General features: G+C 33.4%; 1 long non-coding RNA gene across 8 annotated transcripts in view; it reads right to left on the bottom strand.

Annotated features, from left to right (window-relative positions):
* Positions 1-12,723, bottom strand: part of LOC144282289 (uncharacterized) — a 168,407-nt gene that overhangs the window by 70,393 nt on the left and 85,291 nt on the right. The gene's annotated exons all lie outside the window — the stretch shown is intronic.

Raw genomic sequence — 12,723 nt, 5'->3', positions numbered from 1 at the left:
AATGTCCACCAGAACATCATGAAATGACCCCAAAGTAAGACCTTAAGACACGTGGAAGGAAAGAACTGGAGCTAAGTACTGAAATCAATTACACACATAAACACACAATATATATGTTTATAGGGACATGATATAAAAAACCAAACTGAATATATATCAAATCTTTTGTTAGAATTACTTTCAATGGGGGGTGCCTGGGTGGCTCAGTCAATTAAGCATCTGCTTTTAGCTCAGGTCATGATCCCAGGTTTAAGGGATCTAGTTCTGCATGGGTTCTCCACTCAGTGGGGAGCCTGCTTCTCCCTCTGTCTCTGCCCTTCCCTCCTGCTCATGCTCATGCTCTCTCTCTCAAATAAATAAATAGACAAATATGATAAAATAAAAATTGATCTCTAATCCTGATGAAACTCTTTGATTCTTGACTTTTAAGTATCATTATTATTTTAAAAAATATGTTTAAAACTTGGAAATAAAAGGGATCACTTTATTCTAGAAGGCTCATGCAGTGGTACTTCGTGTCTCTGAGTGCATGTACTTTTGACCTCCCAGTTACTGTTTATTGGTATATTTTACAGCTCTGAAGGCAAGGCATTAATTTGTAAAAAACCAATTGCAATGCAAATAATTATAATCCTATAGAAATAAAATGATTCTTGCCTCATAGCTTTGCAAATAAATTTTATTTGGTAGAGATTCAAATGACATCAGCAAAATTATAGTTTTAATGCCCTCTAGGAAACTAATCAGTTTTATACTAAATTAGCAATCTAAATGAAGCATCCTGTCCTCTGCTGTAATAAATACTTGTGTTTTCTCCTATTTACTTTGGATCTGCCTTACCAAGTTACTGGTTTCCTCATTAGTGGATTAATTAGATCTTTGATACATGTTCACTTTTTATTTATAGGGAAATCAAGCTTTAAATTTTTGGAAATTATACATGTTATGAAGAGAACTTCTTGGTACTTGGATCATGAGATGGGAATGAAAACTGTGCTTCCTGCTAAACTGACTGTCAAAATTTATCACTCTTGGAGGAACACCATCATATAATTCTCCTTGCTGGCCATGACTTGCACAATTTCTGGAACAAAATATCTATGAATGAAAAGAGAAAATGGGAAAGTATATAAACAAAAAAGTAATGATTACTATCATTATTGATATTATCTGCTAAAGGTATTTAAAAAATTAAATGAGGTAGGGGAAAGCATAGAGTGACCACTTATTTATTTAAAAAATATTACTGAATTAGAGTATATAGCCATGAAGGATATGTGACAGTATTTCTAAATGTGATTATATTCTCAAAATTAACATACCTTAGAACTAACTTTTTTTTTTTTGCATTTGAATGAAATTCTATGAGTTTTAATACATGCGTAGCTTCATGTAACTACTACCACAGTCAAGGTACATCTTACAAGGCACTTGTCACATTACTCCATGCTCTACATTAGGTCCTCCGAACTTATTCTTCTGTAACTAGAAGTTTGTCCCTTGGACCAACATTTCCTCATCCCCGAGATCCCTACATTCCAGCCCCAGGTATCTACCCAACTACTCTCTATATCCATAAGTTCAGCTTTTTCAGATTCCACATATAACTGAAATCATACAGAATTTGTTTTATCTATTTTACTTAGCATAATGCCCTCGAGTTTCATCCACAACTTTGCAAATGGTATATTTGGATGCCCTCCATCAGGTTAAGAAAGTTCCATTTTATTTCTCCGGTGTTGAGTTTTTGGTTTTGATTTTCATAACTGGAGATTGAATTTTGTTAAATACCTAACTTGTGTAAATTGATAAGATCATATCTTTTTCCTTTAGTCTGTGAATAGGGTGTATTACATTGAATAATTTTTCACCTATTGAACCAATCTTGTATTTCCAACATAAATTGCTCTTGATTTTGGTGTATTATTCCTTTTATATGTTCCTGAGTTTGATGTACTAGTATTGTGTTGAAAATTATTTGAATCAATGTTCACAAGGAATATTTGTCTGTAGTTGTCTTTTTGCATGGTGTCTTTGTAGAGTTTTGATATCAGGATAATTCTGACCTCATAAAATGAGTTGTATTCACTCATATTCTATTATTTGGAAGAGATTACAAAGCATTGGTGTTATTTCTTACTTAATGTTTTATAGAATTTTTCAATGAAACTATTTGGAGCTACAAACCGTGTTTTTTTTTTTTTTCAAAGATTTTATTTATTTATTCATGATAGTTACACAGAGAGAGACAGAGAGGCAGAGACACAGGCAGAGGGAGAAGCAGGCTCCATGCAGGGAGCCCGACGTGGGATTCGATCCCGGGTCCCCAGGACCGCGCCCCGGGCCAAAGGCAGGCGCCAAACCGCTGTGCCACCCAGGGATCCCACAAACCGTGTTTTTAAGAAGGTTTTGAATTACAAATTAAATTTATTTAATTATTATATAACTATTTAGCTTATCCTTTTCTTCATAGAAATTACATACCTTGAGACTTTCAAAGAATTGCCTTATTTCATCTTGGTTGTTGTATTTATGTGCTTAAGTTCTTCATATTTTTCTTTTTCGTTAATTATTTGTAAGATCTGAGGTGATATCCCTCTTTAATTTCTGCTATCAGTGGTTTGTGTCTTTTCCATTTTTTTCTTTGTCAGTCTAATCACAAATTTATCAACTTTATTGATGTTTGGAAACATAAATATATAGAATATAAATTGCAAAGATTATAAAATTTTCTATATAACTTTATGGTGAGCATATATATTCATTATATATATCTATATCTGTATAGATAGATACATGTACACATAAATATAGATAGTTTGATGGATATGATTGGGGCAAAACATGAATAATTGGTAAATCTGATCCTTGTATTAATTTTGTAAGTTTTCTTTAAATTTTATTATAAAAAAAAAAAAAAAAACAAGTCGTCAACAAGTAGAAACACTAAATAACTATACAATCACCAGAGCATTTTAGATTTTATGGAGGAATGGTGGGATTCATTCATCTGTGCTTTGTGAACCATTACATACAATGCTAGATGTTAATTAATTTTAATTAAATCTACATAGAATAATTTAAAATAAAAAATTTAAATTACTGAGTATATTTTTCAAGGAAGGAGGGAAAAAGCAGACTGTATGTTTTGCTTGTGTGAGGCTCTGCATGGCTCTCCTTGCTTTGTCATGTTTAGCAGTTTGTCCATCTGCCATTGCTTGGGTCAGTCAGGGTCAGGGCCACCATATCTACCTTTAGAAATGAAGGTGGGGTATTTGGCCATGTTCCTTATTCTAATTCTACCAGTAAAGTGGAAATAATATGAAAAACATTTAGACCTTTCTGTTTGTTTAATAGATTGTAAATGAGAATAGCTTAGTGAATTCTACTCATCCAAACTTAACCGATATTGGACACTTTAATTCAGTTGAATGAGTCCCTCTTTGCCTTTTCTCTGTCTCAATTTGTTTCTGTCTCTGACTCTCTCTTTCTCTCTCTCACTCTCATCTAGCCCTTCATCTGTTATATGTTTAGTATATACTATAGCCACAAATGGATTAAACAAATATTCTATTTTCTTAAGGAACAGATCAGTGACTTCTGTGATGCAACTATTACCTGGGTAGCTAAACTACTTCATTCTATTTATATGTTTAATCATAATTCTACGTATAATAAAAAGTGTTGCATCTTAAAAGTTCACCTGTGCACTAAAAGAGAGATGGGATGTTGTTTGTTTTTAACAAATGTATTACCAACACCAATAATTTCTACGAGTTTCAAATATACAAGGTTTTGTTTTGTTTTTACTTAAGGGACTGTACCATACCCACCTGATTCCACTAAAATATGTAATTTTGTTCAGACTCATTCACATGCTTCCCCACATAGAGTAATCCAATGTATTTCATGAAGAACCTTCTCCTGAACTCAGAAATGACATCAGGTACTATTTTACATTGATTATCAACCTATGTATACTGGTATGCATAAAAGTTTAAATTCATATTAATTGATTTTAACTACTGAATATTGAAGTTCGATTTAGACAACATGGAAAGATATATGATCACATGTCGAGAATACAATAGCAGGTTTAATGTTAGAAGGAGTAGAAATATGACATGGGCTTTGTCCTTGCTTAAAGCTATGGCTGGAGATTAATTCATGTATGTGGTCAAATTTGCCAGGATATAGAAAGTGCGATAAGAATTCTAAATAACTAATTTAAAAAATCTCATTTGAAGTTTTTTTTCATAGTAAATGCATATGTGTCGTGTCAAAAAAGAGACTAATTAGTTTTGAGATATTGCTTTAAGATATCAGGAATTCTTTCAGAGGGGCAGGAGGAGAATGACGGTGAAATTTTCTCTTACATCTCATAGGCAAATAAATGTATTATGATGATTAGGATTAATGGCTTCTCATCATTAAAGCTTAGAAAATTAGCCATTTCTTTTTTTTTTTAATTAGCCATTTCTATCTAGAAATGAATAAACTGGAATATTTTGGTAAGTGACGCTGTATCTCACATGTGAATGTCCTTTATTTACAAAATAAGTAATTCCTTCCAAAAATTCATTTTTTGTTTAGGAAGCATTGGAATGTGTCCTTTAAAATTACTATTTGCCTCCATCTATCAAGCTTAATGACAGTGACATTTTACATATGGAAGAATAAGCAAAATATCTCAGCAGATTTTTCTTCCCTCTAATGTGATATAAGCAGTTTTTCCATTTGTTAAAAACTATTTTGTCCTCCTAAAGTTTACTTGTCAGAAACAATAAAAAACAAAGAAAGATTTTATACTTTAAATTATGCTAGCCTTAGGCAAAATAGCTCTTAAAGCCTACTACTGCTTCCTTCTTTCCTATTTTTAAAGGTTACTGGCAATATAGAGATACATTAAAAAGCCACTCTTACAATATTTTAGAAATTGAGGTAATAAATGCATAAGGAAGTAATGTGTATATTAAGTCAAACTTATAAATCAAGGGAGATGTTACTTATTTTTTTGCATGAATGTTAATAATAAAGTATGTGTAAGCTATAAATGAAATAATTTTATTTAGGCCATAAACAGGGCATTTAATTTTAATTGTAAATCCTTTCTCAATAGAAGTTTGAACAGAAATTCAATAAAAATAAATTATCAGTCAGAAACATAATAACACTGAGTAAAAGATTCCATCTGGAAGTATTATGATGAGCTTTATTTATTACCAACTCCAACCTTCTTAAAGTCTGTTTGGGAGTAACATATGGGAGTAGTAACTAATGAGTTATAAGAAATGGTCTATCAGTAGAAAGTATGGTACAATTTGTGGGGAATATCATATAGTAGTAACGATGAAAATTTAATTGAGAAACAGGCCTGTATTTTGTGGCATTTTGTTTACTGGATTTATGAGAGTATTTTTAGAAGAATACAATTATATTTTTACTTTTTATCAATAATACAATGATAATTTATCTTATTATATTTAAAATAAACATACTAAGTATATTTAAAATAAAATATATTCACATTTGCAAATGTATTTTACATTTGAATAGTAACTTTAGTTGTACTATAAGGACTTGGTTTTCTAATTTTTTTCTAGACTTTATTAATCTAAACATGTTATGAATCATCGTCACATTTGGTTTTATAAACTTATAATCTGACAATAAACTGATGTGATTCAGCAAACTATTTATTTAATGTACCAGAGGAAAGATAATGGCACGTTGAGGGCTAGTTCAATAGTGAAGCCTTTGAGAAGGCTGAGAGCCATTTATCTCATGGAGAAAAGGAAGTATAGAAACATATTGGTTATGAGCAACTGTGAGAGAAGAAAGGATCCTTAAGCTGATACTGTTTTTTTCTAGCAAAACCTAAATATGTTCAGACTATGATCTTAAGGCTTCTGTATAATCAAAGAAAGAAGTCAACACATAGTTGAAAATGCCTACTGACCACCCAGTGGCTTTGACAGCTCAGCTATAATTATTTCTTTTTCTGTTCCAGGTGAGAGCCTGGAAGTAAGGATAAATTGAATGAAGTAAGCCCAGTACCTATAAATGAAGCCACTGTAGGAGGTATGTTTTACCTAGAGGTACAGGTGCAATTGACATCAAGAAATTGAGCAACACCAAGAGTGAACCTAAGCAGAGGATAAACACATACTATCAATAAGTAAGTAGGTAAATAAATAAATAATCCATGAAATTGTAAAAAAAAAGTAAAAGTGCTTTACACGATTATTAGGATCTGGAATGCAAGTCAAACAGACAAATAGCAGGGCAGCTTCAGAATATCCAACATTTTAGCTTCTCTTAAAAACACCATGACCATGACACTTGGGCTTGTTTAAAGAGCCAGAAAAGATATAAATCACACCAAATTTCTTTAACTTTGTCAGGCCTGAGATCTTCACATGTATAGGAATGTTTTGAAGAGGGAACTTTCTCCAGGCTTAATTTTTCCCAGCTGGGAAGGCACCAGAACCGACTGGAGCATCAATGTGGTTCCCAAAGCACCTCAGGGATGTTCTTAATCCCTGAGTTCATTGTCATAAAGACCGAATGCTGGTTTTATGGATAGTGTCCATTGACATAGTTCTGACTGCTTTCCAAAGGGACTGATTGAGAAGTGAAAGTTTTGAGAAAATAATAAACAATAGTCCCAATGATTGAGAAATAAGGCATTCTGGATGAAGGGTTTCATTGACTTTTTTTTTTCTTTTCTGTTAATTCAAATTCACCTTTGATCAAATGAGGGAAAGTTGTGTTGACTATAGGAGACATAAAAGAAAGTGCACATGGATAAAAATCACACTCAGGATAATCTATAAAACTATAACTAAACTATAAAACTAAGCTGGAAGAGTTCTTGTGTTATTCACGTATTCTAGGATTTGGTTAAAACATTTCCTCTGGCCATTGATCTGTGGGTATCCAGTGGTATATTTAGATGTCAGAAGTTCCTAATGTTATCTTCCAAATCAAATGTAAATGGAGAATATTGGTTGTATTTTAAGTGCCTGGGCTGAGAAGGAAGAAGGAAACATCTTTATAAGAACAAATGAAAGGTTGGTAAGAGTAATTACACCACTTCAGTGAAGGCATTTGTTTACTTAAGAGTTTAGTAGAAAATGTTTCTAACAAAATATATGCGTGGTTTATCTTGCGGTATTCAGGTTTATAAGTAAATGTAGCAGTATTTCAGTCTACGGGATGTCTTTGCCCCAGCAGTGTGTATCCCAGGTATTTGTATACTGTTAGCTAATAAGTATCATTAATATCTGGACCAGATAGTGTTCTAAGAACTGTGTCTATAGCAATGAACTAGTCATAGTCCATTCTATTCAGAAAATTGAAATTCACAGGTCTGATTGAAGACCATCATTAGTCATTGTAGACTATTTTTAAATTTTGGAACATAGCCTCATGCCCTGCCAGGGTGGTGTTATTTCCAGTCTGCTAGTCAATAGGACACTCTCTGCTCTCTCTCCACCATGGCTTTACTTCTGAATATCTCCAAATCTTGCTTAGATGTTGAGGAACAGAAGACTTGCCTTACTGTTGGCCTTGGATTATCAATTGTATGTGTGGTTATATGGTCATAAAGTTCTTAGACTGAAGAATCTGGTTGAATGGATCTGCCTCTGTTTTGCCATAATTGGATGTGGGACAAAGTAACTACTCTTTAATTTGGATTTTAAGGTATATATTATAAGTTATTGAATTTCTTGGAGAAAGCAGGCTAAATTCTTTGGCAAAAACTACAAATGTGGCTCTGCATTAGCTGCTCCAGTATTATGGGGTCAGAATGTATTATCTGGTATCCCAAGGACCACCCAAAATAGTATCAGATGTCTCAAAGTTAGTTTTGATAGTCAATACGACTCAGTACCATATGGGTTAATTTACTGTAACCAGAACTAAATACCTGTAAAAGCTGGGATAGGGATTTAGGAAGTGGACACTTGGGTTGCAATGTGATAAACCAACTTTCCTGCTGTTTGGGAAAATCTATTTTGATGGTTTAAAACCAGGCATTGAGGAAAGCCATTATTAAAGCAGAAGTAAGTAGGGTTGTAGTAGATAGAAGGCTAGGAAACGACAAAAGGCTAGAAATTTCACTAACCTTTTCTGATACAGTTATTAAGGAGCTCAGGACAGAGAAATGGAGCATGAGAGGGGTTGACAACATTCATGGAGCCCCAAGAATCACTGAATATCCTTGAATGGTTCAGTGTTTTTCAATGGGACCACCAATATCATGTTGATGCTTTGGTCAGGTAGGAATTTCTCCTGTTGACTTTTAGTACACATTAGTACACATTTTCTGGGGCTGGACAGCAGCGATGACACCTACCCAGATCAGGGATTAATGAGAGATTGATCACATATATTCAAATGAAATTTCCATTCAAGAGATTATATATGAGTCCAACCATTACTACTAAATCTGAGCTATATGAATGATTTTCTAGAAGGAAGCATAAGGAGAAATAAAGTAACTACCTATTGATAATTGATGTATTTTTAACTTTTAAGGACATAATATTGGCATAAAGGTACATGAAGAAATAATTTTTTAAAACTTAAAACTCATAATCATCCCTTTTAATTAAATTTAAAGTTACAGGCTAGTGTGTTCTACTTTTGTAGCTAAATTAAGGATGCATGTGGTATTTTAAGAAGTGGAGTTGTAAGTATAATATGCTGGTGTTTATAGGATGACATAGTCCATTAAAAGCCTCCATTAGGGCATTGCCTTCATTGCCCTGTAATTATCCATTTAAGTGTTTATAGGTTGCCCACTTCTCAACAACTGTAAGACATCTTGCAATTAAGTCACATACTTTAATATCTTAATCATTTTATGGACTAACATCAGCCTAGATCTTTCCTATTCACTTTACTAAGTGGGCAATCAATGTATTTTATTAAATGCATCAGAGTATGACTCAGCTAAACTTCCTGGTATACTAGCTAGTGAAACATCACTCACACTATAGAAAAATTCTCAGGTAAAAATAAGCAGCTTTTCATTCTTAAATTTGAAAAGGCAAACATATAAATTGAAGGCAAATTTCATATGTAGCTGTCTTTAAATGTTCTAATAAATGACACAGATGGAAATAAATTGGGAACAGGAGCTGCATATTGGAAGTCAAATGAGGTGCAGAAATGTTAAGGCCAAGCTCTACTAGAAGATGATGAGATGTACATAATGTACAGGATGTTGTTAGATATGTAAATGAAGTGGGGTAATGAGTTGTATTAAAAGTAATTGAAGCACCATAGATAAGCGTTGTAATGAGATGCCTAAGCCTTGGAAAAGTTAGATTTTAAAAAAGAAAACGACAGCTGGGCATAGGGAAGCACGTTTTGATCCTTGTCATCTTACATAACCACCAGGAAAACCACTTTCCACCGTCATAGCCCCAAGCATGCTCCTTGCTCTGCCCCCAGAAAAATCACTGTATTATTTTCTTGCTTTGAAAAATTGCTTATTTTCTGTAATAGCACCTCCCAATAGAATAAAGTGATTTGGTCAAGAGGTGGCTGATGTGAATGAATTAATTAAAACTGCACTTTGACTAAGGTAATTCTGTGTGGATATATATTTTTTTTCTTTTTGCATTTATATGACAAAATGGATCCAAATGTCATGGCCAATAAATGGAAAACAAAATAAAAACAGCAAGCTCTTTCTATGGAGTTAAATTAATACTGAGACTTTTAACATAAAGACTTTAAAGATTCCAATAGCAAAACATAAAATGATGAGACACAAATTAGTTCAATAGAGTACTTAAATCTAATTTGTCAACCTTGAAACTGTAATATTTTTAATTTGGAAAAGAAGCAAATTTACAGAGTAAGCTCTTCTTTGTATTCTTCCATTCTCTTTTTTCAGCTAGCTTAAGTAAATAAAAATAGCTTCTCCTTACCTGTATAATAAATATATGCTTAATACTACATAAGGGAGGCAAACTCTATCTCTGTGCATCTTAGGTTTTCAACTGGGACTCATAAAAAAAGATAGATTAACAAGAGAAAAACAAATGATTTATTAATGCATGTAGGGTCCGTTACATGGGAGAAACCTAACCAAATGTAACTCAAATTGTAGCTTAGAATGCCAGTTTATATATCATCTCCAAAAAGGAATAATACATTTGTAGAGGAATGACAGGACAGAGGAAACAACGAAGCTTCCAGGGGCAGCAAACTATGGTAAGGTAAATAGATGGGGGATGAGGAGGCAGAAGTAATGGAGTAAAATTCATTTGCAGATTCCTCTGGAATGCCACCTCTGGGATGATAAGTCTGTCTCCAGTTAAAGGAAAATTTATATCCTGCATTGAGGCAGAAAAGGGGGAACTTTTCCTGGGTTTGCTGCTTCTTAATTATCTTCAACTCAAAAGGATTTTTATGTCAAAGAGACATATTTTGGGGTGACATATTCTGGCTTCTTTCAACTAGGAGAAGAAAAAAAAACAACTAAAAAGAGGGAAATGAAAACCATATTCAATTTCAACCACGAAAATCTCTGTTAAAACTTTGGCATATATCTTTAACTTGATACAAGTTCATTTCCTGAATATTTGTAATATTAACTTCATTGCACCACTCTATTAAATTAATCATGTTTTTTGAAATGCTTGGAGGCAAAGGCTTTGGTGTCAGAATGAGGTTCAAATCTTGAAGTAGTTATATAGTCTCAGATTATTGCTTAGTTTTGAGGCTGTTGTCATTGCATGCTAGTTTATTTCCTGTGAGGCAGATCGAAATGTGTTTTTATTATGTATTTGATTTGATATTATAATTTCTCATTCTAGAATTTCCACTCGGTACTTTCATTATATTTTCTATTTTTCAGCTGAGATTTTCTGTCTTTTCATTCATAGTGAGTGTATTTTTTTAAATGTAGTTCAGCATAGTTAAAACAAATGCTTTAAAGTCTTTGATAATTTCAACATCTGTATCAACTTGGGATTGTCTCCATTGATTATTTTATATCTTGAGAATGGGTTACATTTTCCTGGTTGCTCATTTGTCAAGTAATTTTGCTCTGAACACTTATCATTTAAAATGTCATATTGTGGAGACTGAATCCTGTTAGATTATTTTGAAGACTATTGATTTTTTTTTTTTTAAGTAGGAAATTCATTTAATTGGATTCAAACTACAAACTGACTCTTAGGTGGCAGCTTAAATCACAGTTCAGTTCTTCTTTCCCCCAGGTCATAGGTAGGCTTTTTATTTTTTATTTTCTTCCAACTGCCTCACACTTAGGTGGCTCAAGGTTTAGCCAGTATCAGAAAGAACTTTGCGCTCTTCCTCTCTGGATTTCTTTTTTTTTCCTTTACTTTCCAATAGATGTGATTTTCCTGAAATCTTTTTTTCTTCTTCAAGACAGAAAGAATGATTTATCAGAGTTTTAGCCACATCTGAGGCAGCAAGACTTCCTACCCTAAGGCTAAACCTAGAAAACATACACACACACAGAGAAAACTCACGCTTTGTGTTTCTTTTTCCTAAGTGTCAAATGTCCTCTAGAATTTACCAATTTTTTTCACTCTCCAGAGTCTTTAAGTATTTATTTTGATGTGTTTTTTCTTATCAGAGTTTATAGCTATTATCTGTAGTAGTGTCCGTTGATTACAAATTTGCTTGCCTATATGAAAAGATACATATCTTTTATCTTTGAGGGAAGGAGAGAGAGAGACGGAGGGAGAGAGAGATTCTGGGGTGGTTATTATAGATAGTATTTGTTTAAAGACTGCTTTCCTAGGAAATATATAATTGAAGACGCTAAGAGTATCAGATACTCAAAACCCACCAAGAAAATATATGCATTTCCAAATTTTCATTGGTGCCTTAGAGATCCCTAATGATATAGCAAACACTAGAGAGAGAGGAGATGAAAATACATTGTTAAATTGTAGTGAGTGGCCACAGTTTGGCTTAAGAATCTTGTCCCTTAGGCATTGGAAAATGAACTATTCCAGCAATTGCTGATAATTTGTTCAAAGTGAGCCATGTGATAAACTGTAGCTAGCTGCCAAGATGGATATTGAGATGGTCAAGCTTCTTTTTAGCTGTATTCAGCCCTTATGGCGGATCAGCAAATTCCTTATGATTTCACCATGCTCCCCAGTTGCACACACTGAAATGGGCCATCAGACCCCATTCTGATCTAACTTCCACTGGAAAAGTCCCAAATGTGTTTTCCTTCCCTCAGAAGCAATTGGCCCAGGGGACCCTGCTGGCACAGGCCTAGTCTGGCTAATTCAATACCTGAGGCAATCAATGAACCTCTACTCTGGCTACTCTAAATATTTGAATGTTATAGGGAAAAATCCTATTCTTTCTTCCCTTCTCCATTACTTTTTCTTCCTAGATGACTTCATCCATTCCCACAACCTTATCACCTCTATATGCTAATGACTACCAAATTTATATCAGTAACCCTCATTTCTCCTATGAGTTCCAAATTGGAACACCCAACTGCCTAATTTACATCTATTTGAAATGTCTCACAGATATCTCAAATTTAACATGTCAAAAATCAAACTCTTAATTTCTACCTACCTCCTCCTCAAAACTTCATCTTCTCTAAACTTTCTCTGATCAATTGTTCAAGTCAAAGACCTAAACTAGTCTCATTCCAATTTTTATAACTTCTAGAAATCTATGGGGAAAAAGACAACCCATTGGATA

This window comes from Canis aureus, chromosome 13 (genome assembly GCF_053574225.1).
Source record: "Canis aureus isolate CA01 chromosome 13, VMU_Caureus_v.1.0, whole genome shotgun sequence".
NCBI classification, from domain to species: Eukaryota; Metazoa; Chordata; class Mammalia; order Carnivora; family Canidae; genus Canis; species Canis aureus.
The sequence above is the reverse complement of the archived record's forward strand: the minus strand, read 5'-3'. Positions and strand labels throughout refer to the sequence as shown.